Raw genomic sequence first — 14478 nt, forward strand, 5'->3', positions numbered from 1 at the left:
TGGACGGTAACCACCTGCACTTGTATAGAAGGGTGGGTCTGCTCCAGGCCGCGTACGCAACATGCAGGAGTGCAAAGGGAGATGGGCCCAAGACCCCTGTGCGCTTAGGGTGTAGACCGGCGTGATGGCCTCTCTATTGAGCCTAGGTAGGACTACAGCGTGCCGATCAGCCGAGGCCGGGCATGACCCAGGAAAGTGTGTTCGGCCTGAGTTAATCAACCATGTTGGGTAAGTTTTGTGCACCCTTGAAGGGAAGTTAATCTATTTGAATAGTCCTCTCCACGGTAACGGGCGCTCAGAGTTGTATCCCGATCTATACAACTAGAACTGGATACTCGAGGCGTGAAAAGGATATGTTGGCTCCAGGATTGCTTTCTCACAGGGAGTCGAGGAAGGATCTCTGGGCGTGGATGCTACGACTTACTTACTACTATATATTATGCTAATCTTCACTCTTCTAATGCTGCAAGATGCTTCCAAATGCTACTCTTTGATAGGCTAGGCTTTCCCTTCTCTTCTGGCATTTATGTAGTCTAGTCCAAAGATATAGCCCCATTCCTTTGATACCAATGCATACTTAGCATAGTTCTGATGTAAGTCTTGCGAGTACTTTGGATGAGTACTCATGGTTGCTTTGCTACCCCCCTTTTTCCCCTATATCCGATTGATGCGATCAAATGACAGATCCCAGGAGCCAGATGACACCACCAACGACGATTACTACTACCCCAATGGAGCCTACTACTACGTGGAGGCTGCCGGCGACCAGGAGTAGTTAGGAGGCTCCCAAGCAGGAGGCCTTGCCTTTTCAATCGTTGTTGTTATTTTTTGCTAGCCTTCTTAAGACAGACTTGTTTACCTTATATCTGTACTCATATATTGTGGCTTCCACTAACTCATGTGTATTCGAGCCCTCGAGGCCCCTGGCTTGTAATATAAAGCTTGTATATTTTAATTTGTGTCTAGAGTTGTGTTGTGATATCTTCCCGTGAGTCTCTGATCTTGATCGTGTATATTTGCGTGTATGATTAGTGCACGATTAAGTCAGGGCGTCACACAACTTGGGCCACAAAGGCCCAAGTGGGGAGGTGCCTCCGTCCCCATGTGGCGCCCCTTCTCTCCCCTCCAACCTATATATACTAGAGGATTTCCACCCTTTTGATATACTCCCTCCGTTCCGAATTACTCGTCGCAGAAATGGATGTATCTTGATGTATTTTCTAGATACATCCATTTCTGCGACGAGTAATTCGGAACGAAGGGAGTACAAGTTCTGGAGCCTCCTCTAGTTTTTCTAGTTCTAGTTCTTGCTGGTCCTAATTAACTAATCAGAACTAGATTAATCCTCATAATTAATTAGAAGCCATGTGTGGTTATAATCTCCTCTAATTCTTCAGCGACGATTAGCTTTAACGCCCCCAATTTGACCGTACACTAATCATACACGCAAATGTGTACGATCAAGATCAAGGACTCACGGGAAGATATATCACAACACAACTCTAGACTCAAATTAAAATAATACAAGCTTTATAGTACAATCCAGGGGCCTCAAGGGCTCAAATACATAAGCTCGAATACACAAGAGTCAGCGGAAGCAACAATATCTGAGTACAGACATAAGTTAAACAAGTTTGCCTTAAGAAGGCTAGCACAAAAGCAACATTGATCGAAAAGGCAAGGCCTCCTGCCTGGGAGCCTCCTAACTACTCCTGGTCGCCAGCGGTCTTCACGTAGTAGTAGGCACCCTCGGGGTAGTAGTAGTCATCAGTGGCGTCGTCTGGCTCCTGGGATTCGTCATTTGGTCGCAACAATCGGGTATGGGGGAAAAAGAGGTAGCAAAGCAACCGTGAGTACTCATCCAAAGTACTCGCAAGACTTACATCAGATCTAAACTAAGTATGCATATGTATCAAAGGAATGGGTTGTATCTGTGGACTAAACTACAGAATGCCGGAAAAGAAGGGGAAAAGCCTAGCCTATCGAGGACTAGCATCTTCAAGCATCTTCAAGCATCTTGCAGCATATAGAAGAGTACAGATCAACATAATGTAAAGTAGTAGTGGTGTTATCAACCTCGACCAGAGATCCTTTCTCGATTCCTAGCGAGAAAGCAATCCCAAAGCCATACTATCCAGTTCTCATTTCCATTTCTCATCTCAGGTATCCAGTTCTAGCTATATCGATCGGGATACAACTCCAAGTGTCCGTTACTGTAGGGCAGGCTATCGATAGATGTTTTCTTCCTTGCAGGGGTGCACCAACTTACCCACCATGCACTTTCCTGGGTCATGCCCGGCCTCGGCCAAGCAATACGCCGCAACCCGACCTAGGCTTAATAGAGAGGTCAGCACGCCGGACTAAACCTATGCCCCCAGGGGTCATGGGCCATCTCCCCGGGAACTCCTGCATGTTGCATACGCGGTCGGTGAGCAGACCTAGCTACCTCCTTCAAAAAGGCAGGTGTTTACCAGTCCAACCAAGCGCGTGCCGCTTAGTCGCTGACGTATATTAAGCTTCGGCGGATGTATACGACGCAGAACGCCCATACTATGCCCACATGATGGTTAGTGCTATCAGGCCAGAGGCCCCTCGGATCAAATATCCAAATCGTAGTGGATTAGGAGCACGCTGTAACGAGCAGAGACTCACGATCGATGTGGCCCCGTCGCCCCATCTCGAGTACTTGCAGCAAGGGCTAAGATTGCCCGGCCACGCCTCGTAAGTATCTCGCGGGCACCTCCCAGATCAACCCAACTCCACATCACTTGCTATTAAGCTCGTGTGGGTACCCCTCGGGGCCGACCCGTCTTTAGTAACATGGCTCAGTGCAAAGTCATAGTAACCATAGTAACTGTGTGTCTAACACCAAGGGGAAAACCCGAGGAATCACCCCCGATGAATTCCACTTGATGTTGTCATCAAGGTGAACATAAGAGGATCCACCCTCGAGGTTCACACTTGAGGGGTTGCACGACAGAGCCGTATCGGAAGTGGTTAAGGAGGAAATCACCCTCGATGACCACGACTAAATAGCTACACTATAGAGATCTCATCAGGAGTGATGTAAGAGGTTCCACCCTCGGCACTCCATGGTAACTCTGCAGAGTCGTTCACTAGGGGGTGATGTGAAGTGTCGAGGCCTAGACGTCAATCACGTTGATCGAGTCATCAAACATAAAGCGGGGCAACTGGGACAAGGTGGGGGTCATTGATGGATCACTAACCAACCTATACTAAGCTGTTTAGAATAAGCAGGTAAGGTATGAAAGCAGGTAACAAAAACAGGCTATGTATCAGAGTAGGATCATACATAAAGCAGTAGTAGTTCTAATGCAAGCATGAGAGGGAAAGAAATGGGCGATATCAGAATGCTCAAGGGGGGTTTGCTTGCCTGGTTGCTCTGGCAAGGAGGGGGTCGTCGTCGACGTAGTCGATCACAGGGGCAGCATCAGTCTCGGGGTCTACCGGAGAGAAGAGGGGGAAGAAACAGTAAATAAAAGGCAAACATAGCATCACAAAGCATAACGTGGCACGATGATGTGCCGAGTGTGACTTAACATATGGCTACATGATATAGGTGAAGGGGGAATTCAACCGGGAATGTTTTCCCGGTTCTGGACCTGTGTCAGACAGATGACCGGAGAGGGAATGTTCCATGTTCAGATAGATAGGGGCATGTGACAGATGAACGGACCGCGTATTCAGATTCGTTGGATTTTTCTGAGCAACGTTCATGTAGAAAACATTTTCATCCGAGTTACAGTTTAGTTTATATGATTTTTTAAAGATTTAAACATTTTCTGGAATTATTTAAATTAATAGAAACAACAGAAAAGGAATATGACGTCAGCATGACATGAAGATGACGTCAGCAGTCAACAGTCGCACTGACCAGGTCAAACCTGACTAGTGGGGCCACCGGGACCCACATGTCAGCCTCTGTGGGTTAATCAGTGGATTAATTTGACTAACAGTACTAGTTAGGGGTGTGGGCCCCGTTAGTCAGTGACTAATTAGTGATTAAAACTAATTAACAGATTAATTAACGCTTTATCTACTTATAAAACCTGTTTAATTAGTGCGGGGCCCACATGTCAGTGGTACTGGGTGCGGCCACGTCAGTGTTGACCCAAGTTAACCCAAGTCAACATGTCAAAGGGGGGCCCTGGGCCCACCAGTCAGTGGCCCAAGCGGTGCCACCTGGGCGCCACGTCGAACACCGGCCGGAGACGTGCCGGAGTTGACTCCGGCGAGCCAAACGCAGCGGCGCGGCTCGAGAGGGTCGCAGATTTCGCGCACAGGGGGTCTGCGGGGTTCTGGCTGGGCACGTTCGACACGGCTTGGCGTCGCGCATCGAATGGAGGTGGCCGGAGTGGCTGGAACGGACGGGGGCGAGTGCTTCGATCTCACCGGCGGCGAGGTGCTTTGGGTGAGCAATGACAACGGTGGTACGGCGCGAGTTCGGGCTATCCAGAGAGCAGGGCGAGGCCTATGTGCACGCGCGAGCAAGATGGGCGCGAGCAAAAGACCAAAAGGTCGCCGGAACGACGCCGGCGACGAGCTACGCGGAGGCGCATCCGGTCGGAGCACGGGGTCGGCGCTATGGGGCTCGACAAAGCGCGAGGGAGGGGTGCAACGGGCCCGCACGGACATGCTGAGCACGATCCCGAGATCATCTGAGCTCGACGGGCAGCAACGACACGGCTACAAGCACGCCGGCGGAAGCAAAGGCACGGCAATGGCGGCAAACTAGCTAGGGACGAACGTGGCTGCGGGAAGAAGGAAAGGAGGGAGAGAGGAGCTCACCGAGCGGCCAAGAAAAGCCCTCGACGGATTAGTAGCTGCCGGGTTCGTCGGAGATGATGAGGATCGTCGGTGACAGAGGCGGAAGGGGGCGGAGAAGAATGCCCTCAGCGGAGCCTACCAGCTCCTGTTGATGGTCGGAGACGAAGGAGCGGAGAACGTCGGAGCTCGTGGAGGCGTTGGTGAAGCTTGGGGTCACCGGTCGCCGTGGCAGTGCGAGAAGAATGGCGATGACAGCAGACGACGTGGGGGAAGAGGCCAGAGGGAGAGCGGGGTGGATCTGGGGCAGAGAGGAGGCAAGTGGGGAAGGACGCTAGGGTTCGTCCGGGGCAGGGGCGACCTAGTAGACGCCGAGGAGCCACCAGATGGCCGCCTTGTGGTCATCGACGGCCATGGACGGCGCGCGCGCGTCCACCCAGCCCCTGGTGAACAGAGGTAGGGGACGGCAGGGTTAGGTGGGCTGGGATGCACTGTTGCGTGGCTGGGCCAAGTGCACAGTGCAGCCTGGCTCCTTTTTTCCTTTTTATTTTATTTCTAATGCTCTTTTATTTTTATAGGGAAAGGCTATGAAATATTTGAGTTGCCAAAAGGATTTTGTAAAGTGTGGGACTGGGCCACATAATTACATTGTAGTACTTGGCACTGCCACAAAAGATTGTGAGGCTTTAGAAATAGTTTGCAACCTTCATAATTTAAAAAGGCATTTAAACTATAGTTTTAGCCACTGTTTTAAAGTGGTTTAGGGCATTTAGACATTTGCAAAAATGTTGGTTCACTACCAATATTAGTTATGGATTATTTGGCACATGAAGAACATTTTAGTTTTCATGTTTGAGAAATTTTGAATTTTACTCAGAATTTGAATTTGAATTTGAATTTGATTTTTCATCAAGTGATAATTAGCTCACTGAGCATGGTGACCTGGCACCATTAACAGGGGAGTACTGTAGCATGACACTGGGGGTGTTACAAATCTCCTCCACTACAAGAAATCTCGTCCCAAAATTTAAGTGGGGAAGTAAAGAGTAACTTCGGGAGAACTGACCCATATAGGGTTAATTGTCTGGTGAACAATGCAGGGAATGAGGCAGAAGTATCTCTCGAGTTGAAACTTAATAAACGTCGAGAGCAAAGTATGAAGGTACCATGAGAAGTTTTAACGGGCAGGCAATCATTCGATGCCTAATCAAAAGGTGAAAGGGGTTCAGAGCAACAACAACAAAAATTATTGCGTTAGATACTAGAATAGATCACTAGGAAGGTGGCTCATGAATTACATACGAAGTCAAGTGAAAAAGGATACTTCGGAATCAAGGATGTACATGAGTCAGATTTCGATCCTGTAGAACTATGGGTTATGGGCCCACCATGTGGTTCAAAAGTAGGAAGGACGCCGACATATTGCACGGTTATGGTACCAAGGCATGGCAGAGGATAACTTGTCAGTTATGTTGGCAACAACGTTGGTACCAAGGGCGAGGGACGAAGAGAACCATTTTCCTGCTCGTTGAACGAGGCGGACCAATAGGCAAAGTTCTCGTCCTTCGGGGGTTACCAGGATGTTGTCAGCAATAGTATCAGGGTCACACTGACAGAGTTGTACACTGAGGTGTTTACCTAAGCAGGAAATTATCTCTACTGAGATAAGTTAGTTTACTAGAAAGGTTAAACAAAAGAATGGAAAGGAAAATATGATTAGTATATTAATCAGAACAATGGAAAGGAAAATGTGTTTAAACACAATTATCAGGAGTATATCCTTCCCAAGGACAAGTAGAGGAAGATATCCATGACAGGATAGTAATTAGATAACCAATTAGGTAAAGGGGTGAGGGAATTCATGATGTTACACGTACAACAGTGTTTGGATAAATGAACAAGAAACATTTAGCATTATGCTTCCAATGTTCTTGTTGATGTTTGAGTACCACAATCATGCTTTGGGATATCATTGACATGGTCATCAGGTAAAGGTCGGACCTTGGATTCACAAAGGATTCATCGGGAATTTCTAGAACATATCATGTTATTTTATCAGGAAAAAGATGAGAAGGTGGTCGATGGGTTCAATAGCAATCCATCGACATGTCAACAAGGATGTATTCCCAAAATTAATATGATCAAGTTTGTGTTGGGGGAAGATAAGAATGTTGTTGATGCTGACACAAATCATCGAGAGGCAAAGATGGTATTTCTAGCCATGAATTCAATTGACATCTCTGAAGAAGCCAAAGTGTGACGGTGATCAAGACAAAGTTTGTCAAGAGATTCTATGAAGATGCCATCGAGCAGAAAAGGGAGGATGAAGTGAAAGGCTATGAGTACCATAGATTCGACACAATCTCAAAGTCAAGCTTGTTGTTCAAGGTGAAATGATAAGATGAGGAAGATCGACGTAAGCTTAGCTCATCGTCGGAAGTTGCTCCAGGCATAAGGACCAGGTAGCACAGCTAAAAAGTTGTCGTGATAAAAATATAGCCGATCAGGCTAGTAATGATGTGATGGGGTATAAAGCTTCCCAGTATCAAGTACTAGGTGTAATGCCAGAAGGTAAATCAGAGTAGAGGTTGGACGGGGGAAATGATTTGCATAGCATAAGTAATTTTAACTTACCTGGTAAATGGGATCAAGGAGGAAATATGGTCGGGACCATAACTGAAAGGGATCCAATTTACGATACCGGAAGAATTATTCAAATGATTAAATATCCTTGCAAGAAGCTTTCATGATAAGTTTCACACCGTGTCCGCGGGCATGAACACAAAGGTTCAGGGTCGACTCCCACTTCTACAATGCATAACCTTTCATTTTACTTCTCGCTCTTGATGAAGCTGTAGTATTGGAATTTTATCTAGCAAACCACCAGAAGAATAAGACTCGTTAAAACTCGTGAGTTCAAAAGGATTAGGTGGGGCATAGGTTCAACCCATAGGGGCATCTTAGGAACCTATTCCACAAACTTCAGAAGTAAACAACACAAGCTCGAAAGCAGAGTATGGTTGACAAGAGGAGAGGATATAATTTACCAAATGTATTATGTAACCGAGGAAAGGTTCACAAGCTTATTGAATATGAAGGACATTGTCGGATAAAATCCAAAAAAGGGGTCTGGTGGTCCACAAGGGATCTGATGTGAGCCTCAGTATTCAACCATAGGAAGAAAGAATGCAAGGAGATCATATTATAGAAACAATTGACTAACTCAAAGCATCAATTGGAAAGGAATTATGAATTCCAAGACAAGGGATCAGAAGCAATGCTCTGATTAGGGATGGATAGGTAGAATAGGCTTAGGAGTACAATCAATGGCGATTTGCTTGGTCAACATTCGGCGCATGTTAAAATGACGTCTGAGCCGGAAGGAAGAATTCTAGGATCTGATTGATGATTGCGAGCATTCGCAACATATTGTATCAACGGACTCAAAATGATAATGACAAAGGCTAAAAATAAGATTACTAGACTTATGGTATTAACCATAATGCAAGCAAGAAAGAAATTCAAGAACAATAGGCTATTGAGGATTTTCACAAGAACGAATGGTATTATGAAGACTTTTGTGAAGTACATGAATCAACTGAGGATGAGCAGATACTCGATCTGTGCACTAGTCATCCGTAGGGGTATTCAGGTGACAAGGAACTGCAAGGCAGTAAGCTCAAAGGATTCTCCGAAAAAGGAGAGCAGTTCAGGGCATCTTGTAATAACAAGATCAATGGGATAGAACGTAAGATTGACAAGTGTGTGTAGTTATCCATAAGGATATTTTGGTGGTAGGGAATTGCAAAGGCAACAGGCACAAAGTCTCGAGAGAATATCGTAGAGTATCTTTGGAATCTTCTGATGCAGCATGCGATTATCTGAAATAAGGGGCTCTCCGGGCGGATGTGATCACGAGATCCTAATGTTCGAGTTAGTAAAACCATTTAACCCGAATACAAGAGAGATCAGAGTCCCAGCATATAGGTCGAGGAATAAAAGATCCTAATACCACCCAATGGCGACATGGGCCCGTAAGCCGCACATCCATGTTAGTAAAAGTTTTTCGATGACTAGACTCAACTTCGGCCAAGGAATTTGGAAGGGGGATTTCTATAGGCAGTCAGCTCTGATACCAACTTGTGACGCCCTTGATTTGACCGTACACTAATCATACACGCAAATGTGTACGATCAAGATCAAGGACTCACAGGAAGATATCACAACACAACTCTAGACTCAAATTAAAATAATACAAGCTTTATATTACAAGCCAGGGGCCTCGAGGGCTTGAATACACAAGAGTCAGCGGAAGCAACAATATCTGAGTACAGCCATAAGTTAAACAAGTTTGCCTTAAGAAGGCTAGCACAAAAGCAACATTGATCGAAAAGGCAAGGCCTCCTGCCTGGGAGCCTTCTAACTACTCCTGGTTAGGGATGGCAATTTTATCCATGGATCTGGTTACCCATGGATACCCGACCCAGTTGGGCAAGGGTATGGGGCGCATTTCTGCCCATGGGTTCATGGATATGGATACCCACGAACAGTCGGGTTGGGCACGGTTATATTTTGTGCTCCATGGATATCCAATGGATACTTGTATGACATGTGGGGCCATATGACAATGACAGTAGAAAGAGCGAATCAATGGGAAATGGCAGGCAATATGCAACTGGTGCCATAAGTTATATGCTACAGAATTAGCCTCTGGTATGTCACACTTAAGGACTCATTGTATTACTTGTTTCCTACTTTTGCATGTAGTTTATGTTGTCATTTGTAAGTGAATGATGATGAGTTAATTTGACCTTTGGGAAGGCTTCATGCTGACTTTTCTATGCCCATGGATCTCCATGCGTATGTGGGTATCCAGCGGGTTTGGGCATGGGCACAAGTTGTGCTCATGGATAATTTGGTGGATGGGCAGAGGGTAGGAAGATGGGTCATGGTTTGGATGTGGACCAGCTCCACCCGCCCCAAACCCGACCCATTGCCATCCCTACTCCTGGTCGTCGGGGGTCTTCACGTAGTAGTAGGCACCCTCGGGGTAGTAGTAGTCATCAGTGGCGTCGTCTGGCTCCTGGGATCCGTCATCTGGTCGCAGCAATCGGGTATGGGGGAAAAACAGGTAGCAAAGCAACCGTGAGTACTCATCCAAAGTACTCGCAAGACTTACATCAGATCTAAACTAAGTATGCATCTGTATCAAAGGAATGGGTTGTATCTGTGGACTAAACTACAGAATGCCAGAAAAGAAGGGGAAAAGCCTAGCCTATCGAAGACTAGCATCTTCAAGCATCTTGCAGCATATAGAAGAGTACAGATCAACATAATGTAACGTAGTAGTAGTGTTATCAACCTCGGCCAGAGATCCTTTCTCGATTCCCAGCGAGAAAGCAATCCTAGAGCCATACTATCCAGTTCTCATTTCCATTTCTCATCTCAGGTATCCAGTTCTAGTTGTATCGATCAGGATACAACTCCAAGTGTCCGTTACCGTAGGACAGGCTATCGATAGATGTTTTCAGGGGTGCACCAACTTACCCGCCATGCTCGATTAACTCCGGCCGGACACACTTTCCTAGGTCATGCCCGGCCTCGGCCAAACAATACGCCGCAACCCGACCTAGGCTTAATAGAGAGGTCAGCACGCCGGACTAAACCTATGCCCCCAGGGGTCATGGGCCATCTCCCTGGGAACTCCTGCATGTTGCGTACGCGACCGGTGAGCAGACCTAGCTAACTCCTTCAAAAAGGCAGGTGATTACCAGTACAACCCGGCGCGCGCCGCTCAGTCGCTGACGTCTAGTAAGCGTCGGCTGATGTATACGACGCAGAACGCCCATACTATGCCCACGTGATGGTTAGTGCTATCAGGCCAGAGGCCCCTCGGATCAAATATCCAAATCGTAGTGGATTAGGAGCACGCGGTAACGAGCAGAGACTCATGATCGATGTGACCCCGCCGCCCCGTCTCAAGTACTTGCAGCAAGGGCTAAGAATGCCCGGCCACGCCTCATAAGTATCTCGCGGGCACCTCCCAGGTCAACCCGACTCCACATCACTCGCTATTAAGCTCGCGCGGGTACCCCTCAGGGCCGACCCGTCTTTAGTAACATGGCTCAGTTCAAAGTCGTAGTAACCATAGTAACTGTGTGTCTAACACCAAGGGGAAAACCCGAGGAATCACCCCCGGTGAATTCCACTCGATGTTGTCATCAAGGTGAATGTAAGAGGATCCACCCTCGTGGTTCACACTTGAGGGGTTGCACGACAGAGCCGTATCGGAAGTGGTTAAGGAGGAAATCACCCTCGATGACCACAACCGAATAGGTACATTATAGAGATCTCATCAAGAGTGATGTAAGAGGTTCCACCCTCGGCACTCGATGGTAACTCTGTAGAGTCGTACACTAGGGGGGTGATGTGAAGTGTTGGTTCCTGGACGTCGATCATGTTGATCGAGTCATCAAACATAAAGCGGGGCAACTGGGACAAGGTGGGGTCACTGATGGATCACAAACCAACCTATACTAAGCAGTTTAGAATAAGCAGGTAAGGTATGAAAGCAGGTAACAAAAACAGGCTATGCATCAAAGTAGGATCATACATAAAGCAGTAGTAGTTCTAATGCAAGCATGAGAGGGAAAGAAATGGGCGATATCGGAATGCTCAAGGGGGGTTTGCTTGCCTGGTTGCTCTGGCAAGGAGGGGGTCGTCGTCGACGTAGTCGATCACAGGGGCAGCATCGGTCTCGGGGTCTACCGGAGAGAAGAGGGGGAAGAAACAGTAAATAAAAAGCAAACATAGCATCACAAAGCATAACGTGGCAAGATGTTGTGCCGGGTGTGACCTAACGTATGGCTACACGATATAGGTGAAGGGGGAATTCAACCGGGAATGTTTTCCCGGTTCCGGACCTGTGTCAAACAGATGACCGGAGAGGGAATGTTCCATGTTCAGATAGATAGGGGCATGTGACAGATGAACGGCTGCGTATTCGGATTCGTTGGATTTTTCTGAGCAACTTTCATGTAGAAAACATTTTCATCCGAGTTACGGTTTAGTTTATATGAATTTTTAAAGATTTAAACATTTTTTGGAATTATTTAAATTAAGAGAAACGACAGAAAAGGAATATGACGTCAGCATGACATGAATATGACATCAGCAGTCAACAGTCGCACTGACCAGGTCAAACCTGACCAGTGGGGCCACCACGACCCACATGTCAGCCTCTGTGGGTTAATCGGTGGATTAATTTGACTAACAGTACTAGTTAGGGGTGTGGGCCCCGTTAGTCAGTGACTAATTAGTGATTAAAACTAATTAACAAATTAATTGACATTTTATCTACTTATAAAACATGTTTAATTAGCATGGGGCCCACTTCTCAGTGGTACTGAGTGTGGCCACGTCAGTGTTGACCCAAGTTGACCCAAGTCAACATGTCAAAGGGGGGCCCCTGGGCCCACCAGTCAGTGGCCCAGGCGGTGCCACCTGGGCGCCACGTCGGACACCGGCCGGAGACGCGCCGGAGTTGACTCCGGCGAGCCAAACGCGGCGGCGCGGCTCGGGAGGGGCGCGGATTTCGCGCACACGGGGGTCTGCGGGGTTTTGGCTGGGCGCGTTCGACGTGGCTCGGCGTCGCGCATCGAATGGTGGTGGCCGGAGTGGCTGGAACGGACAGGGGCGAGCGCTTCGAGCTCGTCGGCGGCGAGGTGCTTCGGGCGAGCAATGACAACGGTGGTACGGCGCGAGTTCGGGCTATCCAGAGAGTGGGGCGAGGCCTACGTGCATGCACGAGCAAGATGGGCGCGAGCAAAAGACCAAAAGATCACCGGAACGATGCCGGCGACGAGCTACGTGGAGGCGCATCCGGTCGGAGCACGGGGTCGGCGCTATGGGGCTCGACAAAGTGCGAGGGAGGGGTGCCAGGGCCCGCACGGACGTGCTGAGCACGATCCCGAGCTCATCTGAGCTCGATGGGCAGCAACGGCACGGCTACGAGCACGCCGGCGGAAGCAGAGGCACGGCAACGGCGGCGAACTAGATAGGGACGAACGCAGTTGCGGGAAGAAGGAAAGGAGGGAGAGAGGAGCTCACCGAGCGGCCAAGAAAAGCCCTCGACGAATTAGTAGCTGCCGGGTTCATCGGAGACGACGAGGATCGTCGGCGACAGAGGCGGAAGAGGGCGGAGCAGAATGCCCTCAGCGGAGCCTCCCAGCTCCTGCTGATGGTCGGAGACGAAGGAGCGGAGAACGTCGGAGCTCGTGGAGGCGTTGGTGAAGCTCAGGGTCGCCGGTCGCCGTGGCGGTGCGAGAAGATTGGCGACGACAGCGGGCGACGTGGGGGAAGAGGCCAGAGGGAGAGCGGGGTGGATCTGGGGGGAGAGGAGGCAAGTGGGGAGGGACGCTAGGGTTCGTCTGGGGCAGGGCGACCTAGTAGGCGCCGAGGAGCCACCGGATGGCCGCCCCGTGGTCATCGGCGGCCATGGGCGGCGCGCGCGTCCACCCGGCCCCTGGTGAACAGAGGTAGGGGCGGCAGGGTTAGGTGGGCTGGGCTGCACTGTTGCGCGGTTGGGCCAAGTGCATAGTGCAGCCTGGCCCTTTTTTCCTTTTTATTTTATTTCTAATGCTCTTTTCTTTTTATAGGGAAAGGCTATGAAATATTTGAGTTGCCAAAAGGATTTTGTAAAGTGGGGGACTGGGCCACACAATTACATTGTAGTAGTTGGCACTGCCACAAAAGATTGTGAGGCTTTAGAAATAGTTTGCAACCTTCATAATTTGAAAAGGCATTTAAACTATAGTTTTAGCCACTATTTTAAAGTGGTTTAGGGCACTTAGACATTTGCAAAAATGTTGGTTCACTACCAATATTAGTTATGGATTATTTGGTACATGAAGAACATTTTAGTTTTCATGTTTGAGAAATTTTGAATTTTACATTAGCTTTGGACGACGAAGCGCTACCGGATTTGATTTTTCATCAAGTGATAATTAGCTGACTGAGCATGGTGACCTGGCACCATTAACAGGGGATTACTGTAGCATGAAACTGGGAGTGTTACATTAGCTCTGGACGACGAAGCGCTACCGGATTGTGAAGGTTGCACGCTTGCAACCAAGTAAAGAGGTCGTGCTTTCGGTCTTCGGTTTGAGGGATTATTCATGGGTGGTTTGCGGGATCGTTCATTGATGGTTTGAGGGACTCCAAGTATGATCTACAACGACACGTTCTTCTTCCGCTGCAACTCGGTGACGATAACGATCGTGATCTCATCCTGTTACACATCTTCATATTGATCTTGGGTGTGCGTAGGCGCGATTTATTTGTTTTCTACTACGTTTCCCAACATATAGAAGTCACTGCCAGATTGAACCCACTACATAGCACCTCTCCCACTGAAGATAAATCATTCACACTTGGCCAAAGCAGACGGAAAGATCAAAGAGAAATACAAAGCTATAGAATTAGGCAACAAAGAAACTTCAAAAGATTCATATAAATTCAATGAACAATTTGATCATAAATCCACAATTCATCAGACCCCAACAAACACACAACAAGAACTACATCAGATTGATATCTGGAGAGATCATTGTATTGAAGATCAAGAGAGAGAGAGAGAGAGAGAGCTACTACTATGGACTTGTAGGTCCTGAAAGAACTACACACGCATCATTT

The sequence above is a fragment of the Triticum dicoccoides genome, chromosome 3A (genome assembly GCF_002162155.2).
Source record: "Triticum dicoccoides isolate Atlit2015 ecotype Zavitan chromosome 3A, WEW_v2.0, whole genome shotgun sequence".
Taxonomy (NCBI): Eukaryota; Viridiplantae; Streptophyta; class Magnoliopsida; order Poales; family Poaceae; genus Triticum; species Triticum dicoccoides.